Source organism: Mesoplodon bidens, assembly GCF_964165515.1.
Source record: "Mesoplodon bidens genome assembly, chromosome: 3".
Lineage (NCBI taxonomy): Eukaryota > Metazoa > Chordata > Mammalia > Artiodactyla > Ziphiidae > Mesoplodon > Mesoplodon bidens.
The window spans coordinates 174,278,527-174,289,971 of NC_138178.1; the positions used below are offsets into that span (position 1 = coordinate 174,278,527).

An 11,445-nucleotide genomic window follows, 5' to 3' on the forward strand; every position below is an offset into this window, starting at 1 on the left:
GCCATGTAGAAACTAGCGAAATGGGCCACGTTGTGACTTTTTTGGGGTATTTTTCACAGATATCACAAAATAAGTCCATTTCAACCCAGAGGGGACTTACTTACCCAAGGTCACATGGAGTTCGCAGAGATAAATAGAATCCAGGTCTCTGATTGTGGGCTAGGGCCTGCCCCCTCCTTCCCCTGGCGCCAAGCTAAGCTGCTTTACATACAGAACCTCACCTCATTCTTACAAGTGCCCTGAAAGCCAGGCCTGTTTCCCCACTGTGGCTCAGAGACGTTAGGTCACCTGTCCAAGGTCACACAGCTAGTAAGGAAGCAAGGGTGGCCCTGTTCTTCCTAGTCAGTGTCCAGCTTGGGTCGCATTTAGGACGCAGCCACAGAAGCAAAGAATGGTCAAGCTGGAGCAGGCAGGCACTGGAGAAGTCCAGCTCATCCACGGTCAAAGCCCAGCAGGACACAGCAGTGAGTGGGAATCTGTTTGGAGGCGTAGACAAGTTTCTCCGTGCTGTGTGGGGACAACAGTGGACACCCAGAAGGATGTGCAACTCCCAAAGCAGCAGATGATGACACACATCTGTGGAGAATGTCCCACAGAAAATGAAATAAAACCCAGGGATCCAGTCCCATGCAGAGAATGCAGGTACAGAATAATGCACAAGGACTAAAAGACTGGTGGTTTCTGACGCTCGATGAAATGTGTAATTCAGAGGAATATCTCCATTTGGATTTGGATTTGCTGTTAATGTTGTATAGCTTTTGATTAGTGTACTTTATGAATACAATGCTATACACATGATTTCATTTGAAAAACCATATTGTATTTGGGTATCTATTAATAGTTTATATTGGGCCCGGGGTTTGATCCCTGGTCGGGGAACTAAGATCCCGCCAGCCGCAAGGCGCGGGCAAAAAAAAGAAAAGTTTATACAGTATAGAGAGATTATTTTTTAGTTCAATTAAAAAAAAAAATAAGCACAGCAGGTGCAGGGCTTCCCACGGCTCGCACTTAGTGGCTCCTGCGGCGTTTCCCTCCACAACCATGAGGTAAGGCGGGGTCAGGCTTGTGTCGCAGTCCAAAGCCACTCGAACCCACGAGCCCACACAAGCACGGGCTGCTGGGCCTCCTCTCCCCTTGCCTTCACACCCTTTTGCCCCAGTTAACTCGGAAAGCTTTAAGGTCGTTTGGAAGCCCGACAGCGCAGATTCCCCCTGAAAGGGCCGGCCGGCCTACTGTAGCTCCAGGAAGGCACCTCCGTCCTGTGTGCCCCACTTGCCTCTCCTGCGAATCCAGGCGGCTTCCTCACCTCACCTGGATCCCGAGGCAGTTGTTCCACTCCAGAAATAGCTCGTATTTGTTTTACAACTTTTGAGCTGATACAGATTCCAGCCTCATTTAAGGCAGAGGAGTTTCTTTGTCCCTGAGGTAGGCCAGAACCTGCCCTGAGGACAGAGCCACACCCGTGACCCAGGTCCTGCTAGAATTCCTTGACGGGCTTTGGGATCAGAGCTTTGTTAAAACCAACCAGCAACTGGGTTTAAGGGCAGGGGCCCCGGCCCGGCCTGGGTGTTAAACCACCCCCAGGTATAGGCAGTGTGTACATGATAGGCTGAGTCTAAAGCAGGAAGTGACAGCTAGTTAGTTCTGTGCCGTCCCTGACCGGTGTTGCACTGGGAATCAGAAAGACAGAGGCTCTGGGAAGGGGGTCACTTTAGTCCAGATCCCATATTAAGCACCTCTCTGTGCAAGCCCTGGGAAACTAGCTGCTTGCTAACAATGGAAAGAGGAGAGAGAAACAACAGGTACCCAAGGCAGTACGGAACTACACGCCACGATGCTGCAGGGGAAGGGAGAAGGAATAATGGGGAGGGGTTGCTGCCCAGTGCGGATGGTGAGAGACGGCTCTGTCTTGGCCAGGCCGCTGTAACACAGTACCATAGGCTGGGTGGCTTATAAACAACAGATATTTATTTCCCACAGTTCTGGAGGCTGGAAGCCTGAGGTCAGGGTGCCAGCACGGTCGGGTCCTGGTGAGAGGTCTCTTCCTGGCTGCAGATGCCCGTTGCCTCACTGTGTCCTCTCAGGGCAGAGGAGCTCTCTGGGGTCCATTAGGGCACTGATCCCATTCACAAGGGCTCCAGTCTCGCGACCTCATCACCTCCCAAAAGTCCCACCTCTTAATTGATACCATCACATTGGAGACTGGATTTCAACACATGAATTTTGCTTGGGGAAACATTTAGTCCTTAGCAGGCTCTCTCTCTGCAGTGGTTATATTTCTTATTTTATTTATTTATATTAAAAATAAATTTATTTATTTTTGGCTGCGTTGGGTCTTTGTTGCTGCATGCGGGCTTTCTCTAGTTGCGGTGAACGGGGGCTACTGTTCACTGCAGTGCAGGGGGTTTCTCTTGTTGCAGAGCATGGGCTCTAGGTGCACGGGCTTCAGTAGTTGTGGCTCGTGGGCTCTAGAGTGCAGGCTCAGTAGTTGTGGCGCACAGGCTTAGTTGCTCCGCGGCATGTGGGATCTTCCTGGACCAGGGCTCGAACTCGTGTCCCCCGCATCGGCAGGCGGATTCTTAACCACTGCACCACCAGGGAACCCCTGCATTGGTTATATTTTAAACCGACAGGGGTTAACACAGGGAATTAATTTACAAAATCACTGGATGGGCTGAAAACAATGGGCCAGAGATCCAGGAATGGCTGCACCACGAACAAGGGCCCAGACCAGGAAGGCCACCACCGGGATTGCCGAATTCAAAGGTGTGCAGCAGGGAGTTGACCCAGGGATCAGAAAGCAGGGTGACGGCTGGAGGTACAGCCGTGGATGCGCTGGCATCTCTGTGATCTTTCTCGCCAGAAAACCAAGTACTGGGAAGCCCTGCACGGAGGGGTGCTTAATATGGGAACTGGACTGGAAGTGATTTCCCTCCAAAGCCTCTGTCTTTCCAATTCCCAACGCAAAACAGCCCTCAGCGTCAGAGAGGGGGTAGGACCAATGAACAAACAAATGAAGGAATGAACTAACTGCACTGCCACCTCCTGCTTTAAATTCAGCCTGTCATTTACACACTGCCTATGCCTGTACACGGCAAAGCTGACACTTTATTTCAGCCTTCCAAAATTGAGTATCTGATCGGAGAAACCCAATTTTCATCCAGAACCCAAGGGACCAGGGAGTCTGGGAAGCAGAGCTAGGAAGAAGGTGCCCAGCCCATCCTCCTTCCCAGGAGGCAGAGGGAGAAAAACTCCCCAAGGACCCGATGCTGCTGGTCCAGGGACTGGATGGGGAGGGAGAAGGCCTGCTCCCAGGTTTTGGTCGGTGCAGTGGGTGGGCGGCGGGGAAAGTGTGGAGCTGGGGGGCCGGAGAGGGCCAGAGTTCAGCTCCCACAGAGCTGAGTCTCTGGGCCTCCTTCCCAGGCCTGTATTTCACAGGGCAGTGGGGAGCTTTTCTGTAGATCATTGATGGGGGAGAAAAATCAATTAAGGCCCATTGACTGAAAAAGTAACTTGGGCTGGAATTTTTCTAGGGGAAAAGAAGCTCCAAACCATAACTTATCTACTGCTCTATTAATAACACACGAAGCCACAGCCAATAAATAGAACAAGCGTGAAGCATATACATTAACTTTATACTGGAAAGGGAGGAGCCAGTGAAGCCGGGGAGGGAAGGATGACATAGGGGACAGGAAAAGGGAAAACAACAGAGGAGGAGAGGAAAGCCCGGGAAGAAGCCAGGGAGACAAGGTGCAGAAAGGAGAGAATCGAGAGGAGAGAGAGCCGGGTGCAGAGGGGGAAGCGGTGGGCGACAGGGCCGCAGCCCCACATAGGCAGCGTGAGGCCCGGGCGATGAGAGGGCGACTGCGCCTGCTCTCCCATAAATAAGAACTCTATTTAGTTCACCAGGGATGTAAAAATACGCCGTGCTTCTGGAAGCAGGCTCCAGCTCCTCTGCCCGGAGTCGCTGACGTAACCCATAACCAGCGGGAAGAGCCTTGATGCGATCCTCAACCTGCTTCCTAGTGACCCAGATGTGCGCTGCCCGCCTCCTTCCAGCTGAGTTCCCGCACTTGCTCAGAGTTCAGTGGATAAGCTTGTTTTCAATTCTTTACATTCTCCCTTGCCTCGCCTAAGGTGACCATTACTAACTAAAGAGTCGGTACATTCCCGCTCCTTTCTTCATGCTCATATAACATAAAGATTATCTGTAGGTCTATATCTGGGGGCGGGGGGAGAGGATGGGGACGACGGAGAGGAGAGAGGAGCCGCCAACATATACACACGAGCACAACCGCAAGCCTGTTGCCACACGGAACACAGACGGCGCACCGATCAGAGAACAGAGGTTGCTCAAACAGGGAGGGCTGCTGCCCTGTCCGGCTGGAATGCTGAGGAGGTGGCCTTTGAGGCGGAAGTTGAAGGATCCAGCGGGCAGAGGTGGAGCCTGGGGAGGAAGACCTTCCAGAAGGAGGGAAAGGCAGGGAGGGACAAGGCACACCCGGTGTGGCCGCAGTGACATCTTGCAAAGGAGGAAGGAGGGCTGACAGGAGGCTTGTGAGAGGAGGTGAGGGCCAAAGAGCTGACGTGGGTCTGCCTGGATGATCAGAGCTGGCAGACGATGGCCGTCAAGCAGGAGGAGAGCGGGAAAGGCCCTTTCAGCTCAACCTACCGCCTGAACACCTTGTCTAAGTGTCTCACGTGGCTGGACGAAATCAGGTCTAGGGGCTCTGGATGCAAATTCTTTTTTTTTTTAGGCCATGCTGCGCAGCTTGCAGGAACTCAGTTCCCCAACCAGGGACTGAACCCAGGCCACGGCAGTGAAAACATCAAATCCTAACCACTAGGCCACCAGGAAACTCCCCTCTGGGCTCAAATTCCACGACGCCCACCAAGTTAGTGGATTCTGACACTGCCTCTTCCACCTGAAGCAACAGGTTCTCTGAAGGCCGTCTGGCACCCGGTGGGCCTGTTCTTCGCTGACTCCTGGGTGCCTAGAGGGGTGGCTGCCACGTGGGAGCAGCTAATCTAGTGACTTGAACTCGCTGCTCTCTCACTTTCTGTGTAGTTCGCTGGGGAAACTGAGGGCGCCACTACACCTTCTGAGTGCTGGAGGAATACCCAGGGCTGTGGGCACAGTGAGCGGCTCTCTAGGGATGGTCTCAGAGGTGGGGGGCCGACAGGTACTAGGGGAGCATTCTCAGGTGGTAAGAAGTCAAATAACCTACTCTTTAACTACGAGGGAAGGGGGGAGGTAGGTAGAACGCTTGAAAATGGTTAACCACTTCACTACTCTTAGGTTTTTTTTTTTTTTCTGTACGCGGGCCTCTCACTGTTGTGGCCTCTCCCGTTGTGGAGCACAGGCTCCGGACGCGCAGGCTCAGCGGCCATGGCTCACGGGCCTAGCCACTCCGTGGCATGTGGGATCTTCCCGGACCGGGGCACGAACCCATGTCCCCTGCATTGGCAGGCGGACTCCCAACCACTGCGCCACCAGGGAAGCCCCTACTCTTAGGTTTTTAAATGGGCAGAAAGCTCCCAGCCACCATTCTTCCTTCTGATAAGGAAATGGTACAGTTGTCTAAAGTATCCAAAAGATCTGATACAAAATGGGAAATGATGAAAAAAAGCACAAATTTAATATAGATAATTTGGCTTCCACAAGCTTTTCTTCATTTGCTACTTAAAAAAAATTTATAAAATACTTGTTTATTTGTACACCCATGTTCACAGCAGCATTATTCACAACACCTAAAATGTGGAAACAACCCAGGTGTCCACTGAGGGATGAGTGGATTAGCAAAATGTGACATATACATACGAAGGACCATTATCTGGCCTTAACAAGGAAGGAAATTCTGACATACGTTATGACATGGATGAATATTGAGGATATTTTGTTAAGTGAAATAAGCCAGACATAAAAGGACAAACACTGCATGATTTACTTATATGAGTGAGGTACCTAGAACAGTCAAATTCACAGAGACAGAAAGTGAATGGTGAGTGCCAGAGGCTGCAGGGAGTGGCAGGTGGGGAGTTACAGTTCAGCAGTAACAGTTTCAGTTTGACAAGATGAAGAGTTCCGGGGATGGACGGTGGTGATGGATGTACGACAATACAAACATACTTAACACCAACGAACTGCACACTTAAACATGATTATGATGGTAAATTTTATGTCTTTTACCACAATAAAAAAATCTAAAAGTAAAAATACATGTGTGATAACTGCACACAAATATAAACAAACAAACAAACAAAAAACCACCACAAAAACCCCAACTGCTCAAAATCCTAGCTCCTGGAAGCAAACGACACTGTTTTGACATGTTTACTTTCCACTTCTCCTATACCTTTCCCTCAAAAGAGTTGGGATTATTAATATATACATAAATGTGCTACATTGTTGCTTATTATTGTATCGTAGCATTTTTTCATATTAAAAACGTTTACAAAATTAAAAATCATTACACATAAAATCTATCCCGTGGATTCCAGATGGATGGACCATAAAATTACCAAGAGACAACACTTTAGACACGCAGAACGGTAACACCCCCTTCCATGCCCCTTCCCCTCCATCCCACTCCCTGGTCTCTCGTTCCCCAAGGGAACAACTTACAGTCTCCCCTGTGGCAGTAGGTCAAGAATGGGCCCCTGCAAGTTCCTCGCACCCCAGGACAAGGGTTTACGTGAGAAGCCCAGGGGGAGCAGCCGGTTCACGGCTCCACAGGGCCTGACCCGACTCTGCAATTGCCTTCGCCTTTCCACACAGTCACAAGACAACGCCACAGTCCTCGTCATCACGCCGGTTTCTGGGCAGGAAGCAAGGAGAGGGGCTGTCTTCTCTTGCGGCTTTATCTTCTTATTAGGGAAGGGAAGCCTCTGTAGTAACATATGTTTTCCTTAATATTTCACTGGCCAGAACTGGGTCACATTCTCCCCAACTCCTTTTCACATCCATCACTGGCTAAAGGAAGTAAGACTGCCTTGGCGGGGGGGAAAAGGGACTTCCTGGCGGTCCAGCAGTTAGGACACTGTGCTTCCACTGCTGGGGATCTGGGTTTGATCCCTGGTTGGGGAACGCAGATCCCGCAAGCCATGTGGCGTGGCACCCCCCCAAAAAAAAAAATTTTTTTTAAAAAGGACTGCCTTCACTGTTTAGCCAATCATGATTTATCCCCCGAGCTAAGATAGTTCCACCCTCTTCCCGAAGGAGGAGATTTCTACCTGCTACCCGAAGAAAAAAAATGGGGCTCTGTAAGGAGGGAGCACTGGATGCTGGCCAGACACCAGAGTGGACGCCACAGGGACCTGATGTAATCTGCTCAACAAATGCACACACGTACATCCGCGTGACATACAGTAACGTGTTCAACCACTCCTCGAGGCTGTTTCTAGAAGGTATTTCTGATGTACAACCCCAGCTTACATAAAGCCTACGTGAGAGTCAGCAGCTAACATCGAGCTGGTGGAATAACGTGATGGACGACAGTCAAGACGCCTCCCGTCTCCAGAGGCTCCTACGACAGACACAGCCAATAAGATGAAGATTCACATATTACATTTGGTATGTAACAGGTAAGTCACTAAATGTGGATCCTAAAAAAAGCAACGGTTTGCATAGAGGATGGGGAAAGGCGATTTAAAAGCTACCTACAGGGCTTCCCTGGTGGCACAAGGGTTGAGAGTCCGCCTGCTGATGCAGGGGACACGGGTTTGTGCCCCGGTCTGGGAGGATCCCGCATGCCGTGGAGCGGCTGGGCCCGTGAGCCATGGCCGCTGAGCCTGCGCGTCCAGAGCCTGTGCTCCGCAATGGGAGAGGCCGCAACGGTGAGAGGCCCGCGTACCGCAAAAAACAAAAAAAATAAATAAAAGCTACATACATGTGAAAGCAAGCAGTGGCTGGTTTGCAGCTCTGAACACTGAAAGGGATGAGTTCTAGTGAACCTTGACACCATGAAGTCACAGCTGAACATGGCCAGACCCGCTACAGGTGGAAGCCAGAAGCTGACAGACTGTAGTCTCATCGAGTAGGCTGTGCATCTAGAATTCAGTGGTTTGGGGGGGGGGCAGAAGGGATGAGTAAGCGTCCAAGGGACACTGCCACTTCATGGCTGGAGAGATGTGTGTGAGCAGATCTATAAAACACCTCTACCGGCCTGTAACACAAGCAGCATTGTTACCTGCTTACCACTGGATTAAGACATGAATCAATAAGGCATTTACTTCGACAGGAAATGGCCTTTCTACGTGGACTCCCTCTTTGTCGTGGCAGTTGCACTGGGGGTTTGCTTGTAGTAAAACGTTTGCTTTGAGAGGGCTGGAGGGAAGACTGTGTGGGCTTTGTGCAGGTCAAAATAAGACCGTTTTTCCAAAGCACAGTCTCCTTAAAGGGTTTCATTTTTGAAGACGCTTTTGAGAAACAATTAAATATACACTTTCATGTAGTTTGGGACAAGCAATATTCTTTACTTGTTTCACATTATAAACCAGTTTTCACAGTTTGAATTTCCTAGAATTATGTCTAATTTCCAGACACTTGTTTATTTGCTCGCACACGTGGAAATTCATACTACTCAAAACATCTTAAGGATGAGTAAGTTAAATTCAGGGTTCCCAGAGTCTGATTACTTTAAGACTCTGCCACGCTGCTTAGCCCATGAAGCAGCATTTTCCTGATCCCACCATCCCTCATCAAAGTACACCACCATTTATGTAACACTTAGGGTGTTCCAGGCCCTGAGTAACTCGGATGAACAGCTACGAGAAAGCAGAAGAAACATCCCTATCTTCCGGAAGCTTCCAACTCAGGAACTATCTACAAGTAATTAAAGTAAAAGACAGCTAACTGCTTAGCAAGTTGGGAATTTTACATGCTGCGGGGAAACAGAAGACCAGGGAGGGCGTTACTTCCAACTGGAGGCTCTAGGATGCCTCGAGGCAGGCTCGGAACTGAGCAGCAAGGCTGGTAGACGTGAGGAAGGAAGGCATTCCTTAAAGAACGGGAGGATGAACAAAGGCGGAGAATGGAGGGGCAGATTCACCAACAATGACGCTTCCGTGAGGCGGAACTGTGGGGGGGGGGTGCCGGGCAGCCACAGGAGGGAGGGTGAAAACCAGGAGGTGAGGGAATTTATTTCGTACCTACTACATGCCAGGAGCACTGTGCGTATTATTTCTATCAAACGTTACAACAATCTTGAATAGTAATATTCTGATTTTACAGTTCAAGAAACTGGCCCACAGGGGGTTTCCTGGTGGCCTAGTGGTTAGGATTCTGGGCTTTCACTGCCGGGGCCCAGGTTCAGTCCCTGGTCGGGGAACTGAGATCCCACCAGCCATGTGACCCGGCCAAAAAAAAAAAAAAAAGAGTGAAAGAAATATGAGTAGAGGGAGGAAAAAGAAGAGGACTGAAAATTGGGGCATTATTCCAAGGTGAGGTTGCCAGACAAAACACAGGACAGCCAGTTAAATCTGAATTTCAAATAAACAAGGAAGACTTGTTTATTTGAAAAACCAAAAAAAAGAAAGAAACTGGCCCAGAGAGGTCAACAAACTCACCTGAGATCACTTAGCTGATAAAGAGTGGAGCAAACATTCAAAACTGGGTCTGTCTGATCAAAACTCCTATTTATTTTTCTGCTATGCCATGCTTCCTTCAAGCCCAGCCAAGGATTCGGGACTTTATTCCACGTGCAGCAGGGGTGGAGGACACAGGGAGGAGCATCACTGGGCACTTCTGCTCTGACAGGGTGGACCGCATGTCCTGCATTGGGCAGACGAGAAACACCCTGCCCTCAAAGCACGTGCAGTTTTGTGGATGAGCAGAAACATTAACAGCCATTTTCATTATAATGTGAGGACAATGACAGCAATTTGGGCAGAATGCTATGGAAATTCCCTTCCAAGGAAGGCTTCCTAGAGAGGTCATCTGAGCTGTTTTGGAAGAGGAATAAGGTTGAAGAAGGTGAGAAAGGATCTCCTAGGCAGAGGAAAACGAACAGTCTGAAAACAAAGATGTGAACTCTTGTGGTGCATGTATCCGGGACAGGCCGGCAGGTTTAGGAATGCCTGGCTGAGGAGCAGCTCCATCCTGAGTTTGAACTGGAGTACTGTGGTCCCATCTGCATGTTAGAAAAACCCAGGAAAGCCTTGGGAACAGAGAGGGCTCGAGGCAGGTAGAGCAGCTGGTTGCCAAAGGTTTAGGTGAGAGAGAGCCAAGGCCTGCACCAAGACAGTAAGAGCAGGAATGGAGGAAAGTTGGTTTGAAAATTATTTAGGAGGACTTGGTGGCTACACACGAGGGATTACGGAGCCAGAGGAGTCAGATGATTTCCAGATTTCGGCCCCAGGCAACTGGGTGTGACTGGTGAGAGGGTAGGTGCCCCAGAGGAAGAGGGCAAGGAGGTTGTTAGGGAGACCCCGTGGGACACTGAGTGGGGACAGTGGATGTGGGTCTAGAGCTCTGTGGAGAATCCAGACTAGAGACAGAAGCTAAGACTGCTCAGCACGCAGATGGCCACAGGGATGGATGAGGTGACGCAGGACAGCATGCAGAAGAGGGCCAAGAGGAGGAAAAGTCAGAAGCGAGAAGATGGACAGCAGACGGACAGCACAGCTAAGGAAGGAATCCGGGCACCGAGCAGCCAGCCACATCAAGTGCAAGAGAGGACGAGAAAAAGAGGTCAGAAAAGCCTCACCTGGGCAGGGCACCACAGCAGGTGAGGACACGGTACCTGCGGCTCAACAGATGGAGCAGAGACTCTCAACACAGACCTGGTCTCAGGAGGCTTGGCTGGGAATGGAAGATGGGCAACGGCTACAAGGAGACACAGGGTCAAGAGAGAGCCTTGTTTCTGAAGACCAGGAGAGGGACTTCCCTGGTGGTGCAGTGGTTAAGAATCCGCCTGCCAAGGCAGGGGATGAGCCCTGGTCGGGGAGGATCCCACATGCCACAGAGCAAACTAAGCCTCTGCGCCACAACTATTGAGCCCACGTGCCACAACTACTGAAGCCCGCGCACCTAGAGTCTGTGCTCTGCAACAAGAGAAGCCACCGCAATGAGAAGCCCGTGCACCGCAACAAAGAGCAGCCCCCGCTCGCTGCAACTAGAGAAAGCACGCGTGCAGCAACGAAGACCCAACGCGGCCAAAAATAAATATATTAAATAATAATAATAATAATAATAAATAAAGACCAGGAGAGACTTAATCCAAAGAAAAAGAGCCAGGGACAAACGGCAGAAGAGCCAGGGACAGACGAGAGACGCCAAGTGATGGCATGGAGCCCGAGAGGAAGGGGAGGAGGGAACACAGGTAGAGACAGGACACAGGCTCATCCGGGAACGGCCACAGAGGGACAGCTGGCGTCTGAGGGGATGAATGCTGACCCTTCCAACTTCCTTGAAGCAGGAGGCACTGGAAGCGGGCTACTGCAGTG

At 50.4% G+C, this 11,445-nt stretch overlaps 1 protein-coding gene across 1 annotated transcript in view; it reads right to left on the reverse strand.

The window, feature by feature from the left end:
* Positions 1 to 7,073, reverse strand: part of DEGS2 (delta 4-desaturase, sphingolipid 2) — a 65,006-nt gene extending 57,933 nt beyond the window's left edge. The window contains exon 1 of the mRNA XM_081228186.1: positions 6,626 to 7,073. The gene's annotated coding sequence lies outside the window, so the exon portion shown is untranslated. The remainder of the gene's footprint in view (positions 1 to 6,625) is intronic.
* Positions 7,074 to 11,445: the final 4,372 nt, after the last annotated feature.